Genomic DNA, 15,357 nt, shown 5'->3' on the forward strand with positions numbered 1-15,357 from the left:
GCGGAGACTCAGGCCAATATTTTGCCTGTTCTTTCCTCATCTGGGGTTAGTAAACAACAGGTCCGGTTATATGGAACCAGGCTCAATACTTGAGAAATACACATGGAAGGTTTATTGCTCCCACTCGCTTCCCCTGAGCAGCATGAAATGGAGTCCCACCATTGTGGATTGACTGTTTGTTGTGATACTTTCGTCCATACAGATCATCAGTTCATTTTGTGCAAATGTAATTAACAACAGGAGCACTGTGCAGTATTTTTGGCTACAGTTTACTGTGTTAAAAATTCTGTGTGTTCAAGGTAAAAACCTGCATCAGGAGCAGGTTCCTAGTTTTTGGATTCAAAAAGAAAACCACTTGTAGAAGATGTAATCCTAAGTGTGAGAGACTATTTCAGATTCCTGTGTTGCTTTTGCACTTTGTGTTAAGATACAAGCACAGCTGCATTCGTGAAACACGTTTGACTGACAGCAAAAGGAAGCTGAAGCATTTGAGACCGGTCAGTTTACTCAGAGCTATTCTGTACCTGTAGATAGTCCCCAAGCATGTTTAAATCCCCTGCAGAGCAACCTGATTAACAAGATTCTGTTTGACAATTTTCTAAAGTTTTTGTGGCCCACTGTTCTTCGTGGAGACAGCATTATTCATCACCAGTGGAGGATTCCACTCCCAGTTAAATCAAAAAGAACAAAGGCTATTTAAAAGGTGAAGTCTAGCCAAGATTGAAGCATACAGGATGCCTGTCAATATAAAGGAGTTAATTCTGCTCAAATAAAGAGCAGTTTCTATGAAGCGTCAAGTCAGAGTAGTTCACTGACAGTAAATCTTCGATCAGCTCCTAGAGTGTGTGTTTATGACAAAATTCTCTACTTGGATGTGTATATTTTAAGAAAGAACTTATACAACAGTTTTATCCTTATGTAGCTGTTCATTTTTTTGGCAGTGATATAGGGGCAAGCTATTTTATTTACCTTCTTAAAGATAAGGAAGTCTCCTAGAAAAGCATTTTGTTTTCTTTGCCTGGCTTTGATATATTTGATTTGGTGGTGATGGTATACCTTTGTGATCCATTTCATAATGCTGCTTACGTGTATTTTTGTTTTTCACTGCTAGCTCAGAACAGGCTGACCCTAATAAGATTAGCTGGAAAAATAATTCAGTAAAACAATATGTTGATGTTTTGAAGTTTATCTCTCTTAACAATCTCTCTGATTTCAGGATTGTCCTTTGTTTGAAAATTCTGCCATACTGCTGAATTACAACTTCCTAGGAAAAAAGAAAAAAAAAGAAAAAAGAAAAAAAGACACACAAAACCAACCAACCAAAAAAACAAACCGACAACAAAAACAACTCCACCAGCCATATCGCTGGTATTAAGCAACGACCTGTGGTGGTGGAACATGGTCTTGATTTCTTTAAACATGAGAGACTTCATTCTTTGCCTTTTCTCAGGCAGAAAACACTAGAGATTAATGGGAGTGATCTCCATGACTCTGAATTTAGGTAATTAGCTCTTTGTGTCATCTTCAGGCAGCCGTAGGAGCACATTAAAAAGAACATGTGTCCCCTGGATGCTAGTGAAGCCTTCTTTAATTTTGCATTAATAATAGTGAGGTCTTGACAGACATACTTCTTCTACTTGCCACTTCTTCTGCTTTGTAAATTTTCTTCTTCAGTATGTACAAGATATATTAAATATATAAGAAATATAAGAAATGAGAATGAAGTTCAAACCATAATACAATATAAAATTCAGACGTCAAGGTATAGCTGTCCGTTACAGTACTGACATCTCTTCCACGAGGGAAGATTGTGTATCAGCCAGGTCCTTATGCTTTGAAATCAGAAATAAGGATTTTGAGAGAATGTGGTGTTATAGCATGAGTAATATTGCATAGTGATAAATAATTCTCTCTGCATTTATTATTCCCATTCTTTTGTAGTCACGTTTTTGTAATCCACTTGTGCACGTTGTTTAACCAAGTGTCCTGATGTCAACTGGAACAGAGTTAATTTTCTTCCTAGTAGCTGGTATAGTGCTTTATTTTGAGTTTAGAATGAGAAGAAGCTGGGAGAGGCCACAGCTGGGACAGCTGACCCAAACTGCCCAAATAGATATTGCATACTGTATGACACCGTGCCCAGTATATATTTTGGGGGAAGAAGGAAGAAAGGGGGCATGTTTGGAGTTAAAGTGTTTTGTCTTCCCAAGTAACTGTAATATGTGATGGAGCCCGGCTGTCCTGGGGACGCTGAACACCTGCCTGCCCATGGGAAGTGTTGAATGAATCCCTTGTTTTGCTTTGCTTGCGTGTGCAGTCTTTGCTTTACATATTGAAGTGTCTTTATGAGTTTTCTCAGTTTTACTCAGATTCTCTCCCATCCCACAAGTGGGGAATGAGTGAGTGGCTGCTTGGTTCTCAGTTGCCAGCTGAGGTTAAACCACCACACCAAGACATACAATGAAAAGTTAGGTTATAGAGGAAAATCCACTCTAGTGAGCCTAGCAGTCTAATTAGCCACGCTGTCATGATGTGCAAGTGTGTGTTTTATTCTTTCTAATTATTTTAGTTTATGTGTGTTAATAAAATAATAACTTGGAAACCTCTACTGGAATTGTTATGAAAAATAATGAGACATTCAGCAGTAATTTCTGGCTAGTATTTATGGAGAGAGACATTTTCTTAGGAGGAAAATAAAGTTTTCTCATTTTTGATCATGGTGTTGGAATGTTTAAAACCAGATAAACAGATTGTTGCAATATAAAATCAATTTGAAGACACAAAATAATTATTTTATTTCTGTGAAAAACATGTTTTGGTACGTTATGCCTCAGATGCAAAATCCAGGGCTCAGTTTCAATAAATAAATAAAAATAAACTTTTGCCGCAAAGTGAGTGTAATACTTTTTTCTAGTATCTTTCACGCTAATACCTTAGGTAATGAGTAAAACATGTATCAATGAGGTAAAGAAATGCAGGATACAGCGGTGCTCGGCACTTAGGAGTTAAGCATAAAGTTATGCAATTAAATTGCTCTGGATATGTTACAACATAAGGAAGATCTTATCAAATTTCATTTGCAAAAGATTTTAAGGCTGCCTTCATTTCTAAATAATTTGCAATGCTTTCTGGACAGATGTTAAATGTTGTGTCCATGATATGTATCTTCTTTTTCTCTCATCTTGTCCCTGAGCTAAAAAATGACTGGATAGTGCAGTGTTTGTTTTTTTGTAGAATTTGTCTTTAAAAGCATCAAATACATTTTAAAAATGGATAAGCTGGATGTTAGAGAAGGTCAGGACAAGAAAGATGTCATGCATTTGGAGAGAGAGGTGGAAAAGCTTGTGATGACTCATAGTTCCTGATGGAGCTCATTCTTCAATTTGAGACTGGCCTCCAAAAACTTCATTTTCAGCACAAACAAGCTGTACCTTTGCATTAGAAGGCATAGTGATAGAAACTTCCTGAGTATTTGCTGTCAATCAGCATCTTCTCCCATTCTATAAGTGGTCTTTAACATACCTTTGTCACAGGTCACTGAGTGTTTTGAAGGTAAAGATCTTCGCTTAATTTCAAGGAGGAAGCCAATGTAGAACAGGGGAAACAGACGTGAAGGATTTGTTGTAATCCACGTTGCTGAAGCACTGTACTGACAGATATTTTTTAGAAGCATTATGCATTGTTGAAATGGAGAGAGGTGGTATAAATATTGCCTGTAACTAAGGAGATGCTGGAAGAGTTTTCTCTCCCATGAAGATGACAAATATATAATGAATAGACAGAGCTGCACAAGTGTTTGGTAACAAAAGAAATATTGCAGCAGTGCTAAACTGTGTACTCGGATGATCACTGATCAGTGCCAACTGTATGCTTTCATGCTATGAAATACAAGCAGAGGTATATGCTATGTCCATGCTTCTGACACATCTGTGTCATTTTCTTAGTCCACATCAATACTGAAAATATCTGGAGAGAGAACAGTTCTTCTTGACAGTGTAAATTAAGAGTATGGGGATGGATGTGCAGTTTCCTGTTACTGTTGTTTGGAGGGCATGATATAAATCATTTCAACACATTCTGTTTGGATCCCAGCCATACCTTGGGACAGATGAGGTTGGATTATGCCAGGAGATCAGGAAGATGAGAGTTGATATCTGCTTACTGACAGCAGATCTTCCATCAATCTCTCTAAACTTTGTCCTGTCCTCTGTACTGGCCTTGATCCCAAATGTGATGGATCTAGGGTACTGGCTTCAACTGAGTGAGTTATACTGCTTTCTAGCTGCCACTTCAGACCTGTTCAGACTTGATATACAGGGTAATGCTAAGACAGGATTTTCCTATCTGAGTATTTTTCACGTGTTGGTCCAAATACTACCTGCCCTAGGGAAAAAAAAGGAATATATCTTCCATAACTCACACATGAGTTATTGCAGTCATGAGTGGCTGTAGTTGCTTGTGACATTCTTTCATCAGCTAGGCACCTAATCTATTTGCAAAAACTTTTGGGGAAGGCCTCTGTGCAATTCCCAGTATTCCCTGAGGAGTGTGAGCTCTTCAAACACTCCTGGAGCGTAAAGGAGGAACTAGACTACTTAAGAAATTTGAAGTGTGTGTGGTGATGTCACCAAAATATGATAGTTGTCTATATTAAAGTACATTTCAGTTTCTCCTATATCAAAAGAGACCAAGTACTTTATATCTCAGCCAGTTAAATTTGCAGGCTCTGACCTGATCCAGAGACTTCAAATAAATATTTTCATTGACATTGTTGGACTTTGTAGTCCAAGCTGTCCAGATAGCAATGATCTCAGATACCACGCAGATGAAACTACTGCTGTTGTGACTTAGCCCGGCTCACAGGGGAGGACAGTAATGATATATACCACTTCAGTAAAACAAAATAAATGTTGTTTCTAACTGAAATTACAAAAGAAATGTAAACAGGTAAAGAGGCCAGTAATTCTCAAAGCTGTTGGTTACCCAAGGCTTTGGTGCTAACATGGGCCTCTTGAAAGAAAAAAACATAACAAGTTGCTATAGTAGAATGGCTTGACATTAAAATGTTGCCTCATGTTAGAAGGATATCACCTTCTAAATCACCAGTATCAGTTTTCTCATCATCATATCTTTGGATGACTTCTAGTCAAGCTCCAAGCCCACTACCAGCTTTTTTAGTTAACTCAATAGGTTCAGAACATGAAGCACTGTTGCTCTAAAATAAGTGGAGATTAAGATAAATGGAGCCTGTACCTAGTCCGTGCTACCAACTGCTCAGAGACATTTCACCTTTGATTTGGAGTGGACATGGCCGGGGTGGCCACGTGTTGTGCTTCATTGAACAAACCCCCGCAGCCAGAGTTGTGACACTAATGTGACCAAACACTGCTGAGACAAAAGCTGATTTGTTTCCAGTTACCTGAAGTGTTGGTAGAATTACTTTTTTTGCTAAATCTAAGTATATAAACATCAACAGCATTCAGAAGACAAAAAAAAAAACAATTCAGATGGCTCCTTTCCATTACTAGTACCTGAAGACAGACTAAATTTGTTGTTTTCTCTTCTTCTTTCTACAGATTAATTTGGAGAATAAGAGAAACAAATATATCCTAACAACATAATGACAGACACTAAATGTACCTTGGGTTTGCTAAACTCTCTTGTACACCTCAAAAACATGTAATGATTATGCCAAGTACTGATCCCATAACCATCTACAAGTGTTTTAGTTGAGCAACCTACGTGCTACATTACATTTTGGTTTTACATTCCTTACAGTATTTGCAATGGATTTTTGAAATAATAATAATAAACTTGTTTTCATCCATCAAAACAAAATGTCTCCCTTCAGGAAGTTTGTTTACCATTTTCAATACTCATCATTATATTTGCTTCTCTTTCCAGAGTACACACACCATGTCTGCAGAATGTTCCCTAACTGAGTGGAAACAGGTTATTTTAAAAAATGGGGCCCTGCTCACTCAAAACGACAGCTCATATGCCAGGTAAGCTAAACATAGACAAGCAAATTCTCCACTCCAGCTAGGTGGCAGAGCCTTCCTCTTCTCCCTCAGACCTACAAGGACAAAACTGCCACCAGCATTCCCATACATCCCCTTGTCTCCTTCCCCAAGTGCTGCTGTTTTCTTTCCTTTATTTTCCACTCCCCCTCTTCTTTCCTGCTAATAGTAACTGTAAACAATTCATTCCATTAATCACTGCTTGGTAAGGAAAATCCTAGTGAGAGACATATGGATTGCTTTTTCACACTTTGCATCATTAGTTCCAGGAAAGGCAGAAAATGTAGTTGTATCACCAGTGCTTTAATTTCTGTATATGGATCTGTGTTTCTGAGGAAAAGAGTGTGCCCTTGAGTACACATACTCAAAAAATTAACATAATGGCATTTGATAGATTGGCTGTGTGGAATTTAGATTCCTTTGTCACCACGAACAAAGTAACATATAAAGTTGAAATATACATGTTTATACATCAATATCAGTCTTTCTAAGGCATATGGTGTTATTGCTTAATGATATGGTGTTATTGCTTAATGACATTAATATTTTATCAATAAAACAAACTAGGGTGCAATTCAAAGCAACATCTTAATCTTTTTTCCCTATGATTTTACTGTAAAGCTAACAGAGAGATGAACCTGAGTGAAGGTAGCTGGCCCGAACTGTATGGTGGGGATTCCATTTGGTTTCTCACTCTTACGAGATGGTTGAATTCTTGGGAAGGTATCATCTATACCTGAGCAGGCTGTGTTCCTTGTGCCAAAGTTTTTACATGCTTGGGAAGGAAACTAAACTGTGTCTCTCTTTGGCTGCCTTTGTGGTGCAGTTCTCAGCTTCAGGACCAAAGCTGAGGAATGGCTTTCAGCAAACACTGCTCTGGAGAGCTTTCATGGTGGGAAAAGGATGATCAGACAAAGAGTTCTTAGAGGCATTTCACTTTCAGTACACATGGGGAAATGATTAGTGTTATAGTCAAGAGACAGAATCTACAGAAGTGGATTGGAAGAGCCTAAATAGATTATCTGGTGAAATCTGATGAGCAGAAAGTCAATCTTGTGTTTTGTTACTCTTATATTAGGAGAATATCAACATACTAATAATTTCTAAATCTCCCGTTATCTTGTCTATAAATGCCTATTCCCACTGCTTTCTTTTCTGTGCTTCCTATGTGTTTTTAATGTAATGGAAGAGTAATAACTGGTGTAATAGCATTAACCATCAAACCTGAGAATCTCATCTGCTAATACACATATGCTACGTACAATACATACTTACATACATACAGTAGCACATATGCTATTTGCAGCCCTACTAATATAAATTTCCACAATCAAATGTATTGCTAATAAACATATAGATAAGGAGAGAAATGCTGTATATGTATATGATGACACTTCTTTTGATTCTTCTAGATAAAAAAAGTGATTATCTATGTGTATCTATGTGTGTGTATCTATGTGTGTGTATCTATGTGTGTGTATCTATGACAAATTTAAGTGCCTCCAAATGTTTACTGAAGTGACCATCGGTATTTAGACCACTAGAAAAGGATTTACATGGGTGTGTAAACAAGAGTGTGTATTTTTTTCAAACCTATTTGTAATACATTCCTTTGCAATTAAAACAACAATATTCATCTTTACTCATGGTGTGGCTGTTTGCCATGTCTTTGTAGTTTCCTGAAAGAAAGAAGATTTATAAAGCCTGAAATACCCAGATTCTGAAAAAGTTAACCAGCTCCTATTTGCAAACAAATCTGTCACATTCTCCATAGTTGAATAGAGCTGACAGCTCAGGAATTGGGATATGACAGGACTGAAATGGCATACTAAGAACAGAAAGAGATTACATTAAGCCGCAGAACTATGTTTTATGTTTTTGATTGTTGATGTCTTACTGATGGACATCTGTTGCATTAATCATATAATGGAAAATATATCCTACAGGAAATAAAGCAGGTAAATTTGTAACATATTCAGGGTCTCAAGGAAACCCAAATATGCTTTCCACATATACCTTTAGTAATAGCTCTCTCACAATTTGAGAATTCAGGGACAAGTAAGGTTTACAAAAGACAGGAACTGAAGCAGGAACATAAACCAGGCAGGGGATGAGATGACAACTTGAATATGCCCGTAAGCGATTCCATGCTGCAGAAGGATACTGGGCAATGAAGACTGTCAAGGCAAGAGCCATTGTGTGGAGGAGAAGCTTGTACTACAGTCAGAAAACTTGGATTTCCCAAAATAATACTTTGTAAGAGAGTGAAAAGTGTTCTAAAAGGGATGGAAGTCCATCCTCTTGTATGTTATTAGACTTTGAATATCAAACCATGACTATTTATTTTTATTTTTTAAACATAAAATCTCCACATTCATGGCATTCCAAGACTTCATGTTCACATCAACACTGAATTTGCAGAGAATTTCTAATGTGACCCAGTTATGCTGTTACAGAAACACAGAAATGAAATCTTCCAGGTAATGTTATACTGTGGGTCAGTGTACAGTAAGTACTGAACAATTACTTTGCATCAAAGATTAAACCGCCTGTTGATGTGGTTCAGTGATAGCAATGTGAGGGACAGTTACTGCTCATTTGCCAGGTCTGCATTTGTTCACGCAACATTTATTTTTGTAATGGAGCACTAAATAAATGTAAAACATGAGGGGGCATGTGGGGGAGCGTGAGCTCATTTCAAAATCTTCTCCTTAGCTACTGAAAGAAATTGGCACCTATTCTCTCATTGATTACAAAGAATTTAGCATCTCTGATGTGGTGCTGATCAGGTATACCCCATTTTTATTTTCTTCCTGGAAAAGCACCTGTAATCCTGCAGATTTAATGCAAAAAAATAAGGTGGCTAAGGAACATACTACAGTTGAAAAAAGCTTTGTTTTACGCTTCACAACAAGAACCCTGTTCTGTTGCAGTTCTGAAGATTCAGGGAAGGAATTTGCAGTTGGTACTTCAGGGGAGGGGAATCAAGGCAGCATTTTGCAGTATCAGTTATAATGGCACATTTTCTCAGAAGTACAGGGTTTAGGTTTATTTCCTCTACTTGTTATCAAAGAATAAACATACTCTGTCTCATTTAAGAAAAAAAAAAAATTGACTAAGTGAAAAAGAGTTCAGCTATGTGCACCACAAGGTCTCATTTCAGTCATGGAAGGGGGTTAGACTGGTGTAATCCCAGAACATCTGAGCTGAAGGGAAGATGTCTGTGGTAAAGAACTGAATTTCAGAATTCCCATGAATTTTTTTGGTATTTTGTTTCTGTTTTGTCTTCAAATGTGTGCTTTTTATGATATAAAAATTTAATAATTATATTCCTTCCCTTTTGACTGACACCTGAAGACTTACAGTGTTTTTTTGCCATTGTCATCTTAAGATTCTTGTCATGTATGTAGTAATTTAAACAAAATACTGCATTTTTTAAACCCATAGTAAGTTTATTTTCTTAAGACACTTTTTTTTTTTTTTTTCTGTTGGTTCAGTGCTCAGTTAAGAAATTATTTCTCTTGTTTTAGCAATGACATGAAAAAATACCTAATTAGTTTTGAGGTTTTGAACATTTCACATACACCTTCATCATGATCAGTATAAGTCTCGTCACGGAGCCAGTAGCTCTCAAAACTAAGCTCAAAACCCATTCACATATATCCAAAGGAGGAGACAGCAATCATAAACAACAAACTTTTTGTTAAAATTATTAGCTGCGATACCGTTTCTTAAAGCAAATGCACCCTTCTGTCCATAGTCAACTCCTTGTTTTCTTGCTTTATAGGTTGAATTTAGCTTTTTCTAATATTGTTAATTACTCATCGTAAGTAAAAATTTACCATAAGGTGGCTAGAGTGTTTTAAGATCAATTTGATAACTTCTCTCTTCAGATTGTTTTTCCCACCTTTTATACAGTATGTGCATGGGATTCTACAGTGATGAAACACATTCGTATTAGCTCACAAAAATATTAAATACATCCACATGTGCTCTCTCCTCTCTCTGGAAGTGAAATCAGGAGACTGCAGTGAATCAGGTTTAGATGGTGACAGCTCTAAAATACCTGTGTGAACTTCATCAGTTCACTGGACTGAGTGTTCACATGTTGAGTTTCAAACCTGAAATTATTTGGATTTGTTCTCTGTAACCTTCCCTGGAACTGAGTTGAAGTAAATTCAAAGATCTAACTGTTTCATACATAGAAGGTAGGGGAGTATCACCACAGCTCCATGCTTTAAATTTGTTTTGTCTCTATATTGCTGGAGAACTTCAGACACTGTAAGGCAGCTGCAGACACAGCTTTTGGGTATATCAGTAGATGCTGTGATAAAGAAATGTATTCCATAATGCCTCACAGAAAGTTAGATAGCTTAAAGCTGCTATCCTTCTCTGCACTGTTTTATCGTTCAGTGGTTCAGGCTGTGAGCCTGGGTTTAAATGGAAGCATAAGTGCTCAGAGTTGGATTTCTGACCCCTGTGAATGGTATGTCACGAGTAGGGTTTGAATGTTGAGGTTCATTGTCAATAGAAGTGTTCTGAACAATAATGAAATAAGCCTCTACTCAGAATATCTACAGAGACCCTTTTGGAGGTCCTTTTTTATTCCATCTAGTCCTTCCTCTTGTTGATAGCTATTAGCTTTTCTTTAACAAAATCATAGGATAATTTCAGTTGGAAGAGACCCTCAGGATCGAGTCCAACCATAACCTAACTCTAGCACTAAACCATGTCCATAAGAACCTCGTCTGAATGCCTTTTAAACTCCTCCAGGGATGGTGCCTCCACCACTTCCCTGGGCAACCTTTTCCAATGCCTGACAGCCCTTTTCATGAAGAATTTTTTCCTAATATCCAATCTAAACCTCTCCTGGCACAATTTGAGGCCATTTCCTCTTGTCCTGTCACTTGTTATCTGGGAGAAGAGACAGGGGTGCAATCTACCTGAGGGTTGATCTTGGCTCAGACTATAAGAAGGGCAGAAAAATAGAAAAGTAATAAAAGGTTAAAATAGGCTGAACTTGAGCTAAGGATGTTGGGATCTGATTCTTAAAAAAAAAAAAAATCTTTCAGTTTTGAAGAGGAAAATGTAGTGCTCATATTATGCTTTCGTACTTTTGAGGAAAAGAAGCCAGGTCTTTGCTTATTAATCAGGCTGAACTGTGGAAGACCGTGCTGTGTTTGCAAAGAGGTTACTAAGGGCAAGCAGTTAACTTGGTTACACTGGCAGGTGGCTGTACCTTGTGTACATATGAGCCACTCCAAAAATTTTTCAATAAATATTCCAATTAATTCATAGGAGAAGTTAAATATTAATGCAGAAGTAAAGAGTCTGTTGACTTACTGGGTGGCTCATTAGTTGGGAGCATAGCAGTAGTATTGAAATATCAATGATTTTAAGAAATATGTGCTAGACCTCGATCTCTTTTCACAAAACATCTATGTTTCTGAAAGGGATCATGGTGAATTCCACAGTCATTTGCAAAGGGAAAGCGCAGGCAAGTTTCATGTTATTCCTTCTCTGATCATCCCTGGAAATTTAGCTCTGCAGTGTGTTCTGTAGCATGGAGTATGGTTGTGTATGATGCATCTTCTGGTTTTAGATGAGTAATTTTGCTGATGTTTTTCAACAAAGTCACAGCATAACTAGGGAGATCGCCTAATCCCTAACTCCTCTGCTCAAGGCTGGGTCAAACTGAATGAGTTACTCAGAGTCCTGTGTCCAGGCAGGTTTTGAGTATCTCCATGGATGGAGACTCCGCAGCCTCTCTGAGTGACCTGTCCAAGTGTGTCAGCACCCTTATAGCAAAAATGAAAAATGTTTTTTCTTACATTTTAATGCAATTTCCTGCATTTCAGTTTGTGCCTATTGAATCTTTTCACTGGGCACTGCTGAATCTTGTCCTTTCACTGATTCTCCCTCCTTACTCCTCCCAACAGCCATCAGGAGTCCTGTCTGGAAGAACCATTCCTACTTCACCAAACAGCTGGTGGCAGGGTACTGACCAGGAGCTGGGGTAGACATAGGCTGTAGAAGATAGGTGACTTGTGGCAGACTAGGCCATGGCAGCGGGACACAGCTTTTTGCTGAGTGTAGGCCATGATGCAGGATATGGTCCTTTAGATCCAGTGCTGTGCATGAGACAGAGCAAATGTCTACAAGAAAGGAAGTGCCAGTACAGGGAGGCAAGGCTTCTGCTGAAGAGGAGCCGAAGGGTATTTGTGCTTAGTAGAAGCAATACTCTTTCTAGATATCTTCTTAGGTGACAAGCCAATGACTCTTTTTTTAAGTTATCATGGACTCTGTGTAGGTTGATGAAGCTTCAGGAACACGACTGTGCATTGCAGTGTTGTGTAAGTGCATTTCCAGAGTTTTTATCTGTTTGGATAGAGCAGACACAGAGGGAACATTTTAATCTTGGAGAAAAGGAGAGAAAGAAATTGTAGCAAATGATTTTTCTTTATGTGTTTAGGGTCTTCTTTCTTTAGTTTCCAGTTTTATTGCTTTAGGGACCAAGATGAGGCAATGTCTATGAATGAGCCTGTATAAGAAATTCCCCTCCAAATTGTGACAAAGAACCTGGCAATTTAGGTGAAAACTGAAACCCTAATGATTCATTTGAGATCTTTAATTCAGTACATGTTCTTCAACATAGTCTTTTTTACACTGCTTTTGCTAATGCCATTTCAAGGAAGTTGATAACTTGATTTTAATTTGATTTGACTTTGGTTTCTAATATGAACTTATCTACATTCTAGTATTCTATCACTTTACACTTCTCTGGTTCTCCCTTGTCTTGGATTTAGTGTAACTCAGAAAGGACAACAAGCCCATATGGACAGGGATAACTCACTAGGGACTTACACTTTATTAAATTACCAGACTAGGACTCCATGTATGTATTGAATCTTTTAATTTTTGGGGATATGTCCTCTTTGATAGTGTATTTTATATATAAAGCTTCTTTACTGTTTTGTATTCTAGTAACCAGTCAGACATCTGAATTATTAAGAATTAAAATTATAAACTGAAATTAAGAACTTGGCTTCATCATTGTTGATCAGTGAGACAATTTTGTTGCCTCATTGAAGTTAAACTATCTTCTGAATAACTAGCTCCAAAACTGGCTTTACCAAACCATGGATTGTTTTCATGTGTCAAAGATCTCCAGCTGTTTTCAAATCTCTTCATGGCTTGGAAGATGAGCTGAATTTTATAGAAAACTGCTTCTCCTCATCCTTAAAACTGATGATCTAAAAGACACACAAAGAACTCCCAGGCTCTGGAACTAATTTCTATTAGAGCAAAACTTATTCAGACTGAGGCAATATTTTATAATATTGGGGGCTGCTCGCTGTCTGCTTGGTGTTGAGGATGAAAAGGTTAGCTACGGTTTCAGAGGTCAGCTTGCAGAACTTAGCAACTGTCTTCTACGTGTGAAACGTGATGGCTGGGGAGGGGCATTTATTTTGTCACGGAAAACCCACGCTGAAAGTAAAGCTCAGAGATAAAATGTTGCACAGCTTAAAAAAAAAAGTTCTCAAGTCTTTTGAAATAAACCCATCATGCTGATTATAGATTTAATTCCAGTAATTTCTATTACATATGTTTTTCCTCTGAGGAAATGCAGGAAATTGCATGTATTGTTTTAAAAATTGCTTTCTTAAACACTGTAGTTGTCTTTCCTGGTGACCAAAGGAGATACATTTAATCTGCATCCAGACATCAGTATGTTTTGCTTTAACAAATCAACAGAGCTAAATAAAGCACCATATTATGAAGCTATGCTTGTCATTTCATGTGCTCTAATGAAAATATTATCCTCTTTGTTTGGGCTTTTTTCTTTTTGAAAGTACTCACCTTGAATTGAAAATAAAACCCAAATCCAGCTTTTAAGTATGAATATAATATGTTCAACTTATGTTTAGTATTTGCAAAGATTTAGTCCTAAGGGAAGAAATAGTGCTGACATAATTTTAATTTACCTGAATTGCTCATGCTGGAACAGGAAAAATTCTCTTTCCCATATCTTTTTAATGTGTATTGCTAGATAAGCCAGAAGTGTATTTTAAAAATACCTTTTTCCTTGTAACCTGCCAAAATGGCTTTTGTAATGTTCCATTCTTACTGTGTCTCACAGGGCTCCTACTAAGCCGTACTTACTCTGTAAGCAGGAAGCCGAGATGGCTGTTTGCTTATTTTCAAGTTACTGATTCTGAAATTTCAGCTTGAAATTGAAAAGACAATTGCATTTTCCATTTTGCACGTCAGTTGGAGGTTGGTTGTGCCTTTAACAATATTTATGCAACTCTGCAGATCATGCTTTGTGCTTGGTAGCACCTGTGTGGATTCACTGCCTCCTAAAAATGCCTCACACTGCACTTAATGTGAATTTGGTCAATGATTTTGCTGGTGAGGTTTTAGATCTGATCAGCCCCTTATCTGGGATACTCTGTGATTATTAACAACCACAAAAATGTAAGGTTGGGCTGAATATATGACATGAGTGCCCCAAAATTATATGCTTTCTGGTCTCTATAGTGGAAATCCTGAATCCTCATTTATACACTAAAGTTCCATGCGTATAGTGGATAGGGCCTCAAATCTGAACCCAAACAAGGTGCTGGTTAATTAGGGAGTGTAATACAGCTTGGGGGGGAGCAAGCAAACAACAAAATCAAACAAAATAAAACCAAAACCAATGGAAGAAGCAACAGCAACAACCAAACCACAGAAATTACAATCCAAACAAACACCCAAACCAAACCCTAAAGAAAGAAACAAAAAAATCTAAGCGAAACACCAACAAACAAACAATGAAGGTTTGGGGACAACAGTATATTTGAAAACCTAGACTCACAGAGAGTTTAGACTGTGTGATATGGTGTCTCTACTTCAAACATGCTTCTGTCAAGGTAAATATGTTGCTGTAAAAGTTGTTGTGGCTGTAAATAACTCCTTGCAACATGTGAACTGACTTTTTTAAAGCTAGATTAAGGATCTCTGAACTTCACCACAATTTGCAGAACAGACATCTCGGGCCTCAGCAGATGTCTTCTTCACAAAAAAAGCCACAGGAAGGCAGCACTCATTCTTGTTTCTTTTGAAGCAGAGCTGGAGAAGGCAGGGTTTTGAAGGGCTTAGTAGTTAGGACCGTCTTCTTGGAAGTTTGAATTTTGTCTGTTTGATGTAGATGCATAGTTCCCCATGATTCCCACATGAACCAGGCTGGTGGAAATTCAAACTGTCATTTTCTCACTTTCGTTGGTCCATTTGATGGTGGATTCCTTTCTCTAGAATGGCTTAGCACCAATGGTATTGGAGTGTGCAGCCTGCG

At 37.7% G+C, this 15,357-nt stretch overlaps 1 long non-coding RNA gene across 1 annotated transcript in view; it reads left to right on the forward strand.

Moving 5' to 3' along the window:
• The window catches only part of LOC139827702 (uncharacterized), a 141,332-nt gene extending 135,330 nt beyond the window's left edge, over positions 1 to 6,002 (forward strand). The window contains exon 4 of the long non-coding RNA XR_011738617.1: positions 5,905 to 6,002. This is a non-coding gene — a long non-coding RNA (uncharacterized lncRNA). The remainder of the gene's footprint in view (positions 1 to 5,904) is intronic.
• The last annotated feature ends 9,355 nt before the right edge of the window (positions 6,003 to 15,357 follow it).

Source organism: Patagioenas fasciata, chromosome 3, assembly GCF_037038585.1.
Source record: "Patagioenas fasciata isolate bPatFas1 chromosome 3, bPatFas1.hap1, whole genome shotgun sequence".
Taxonomy (NCBI): Eukaryota; Metazoa; Chordata; class Aves; order Columbiformes; family Columbidae; genus Patagioenas; species Patagioenas fasciata.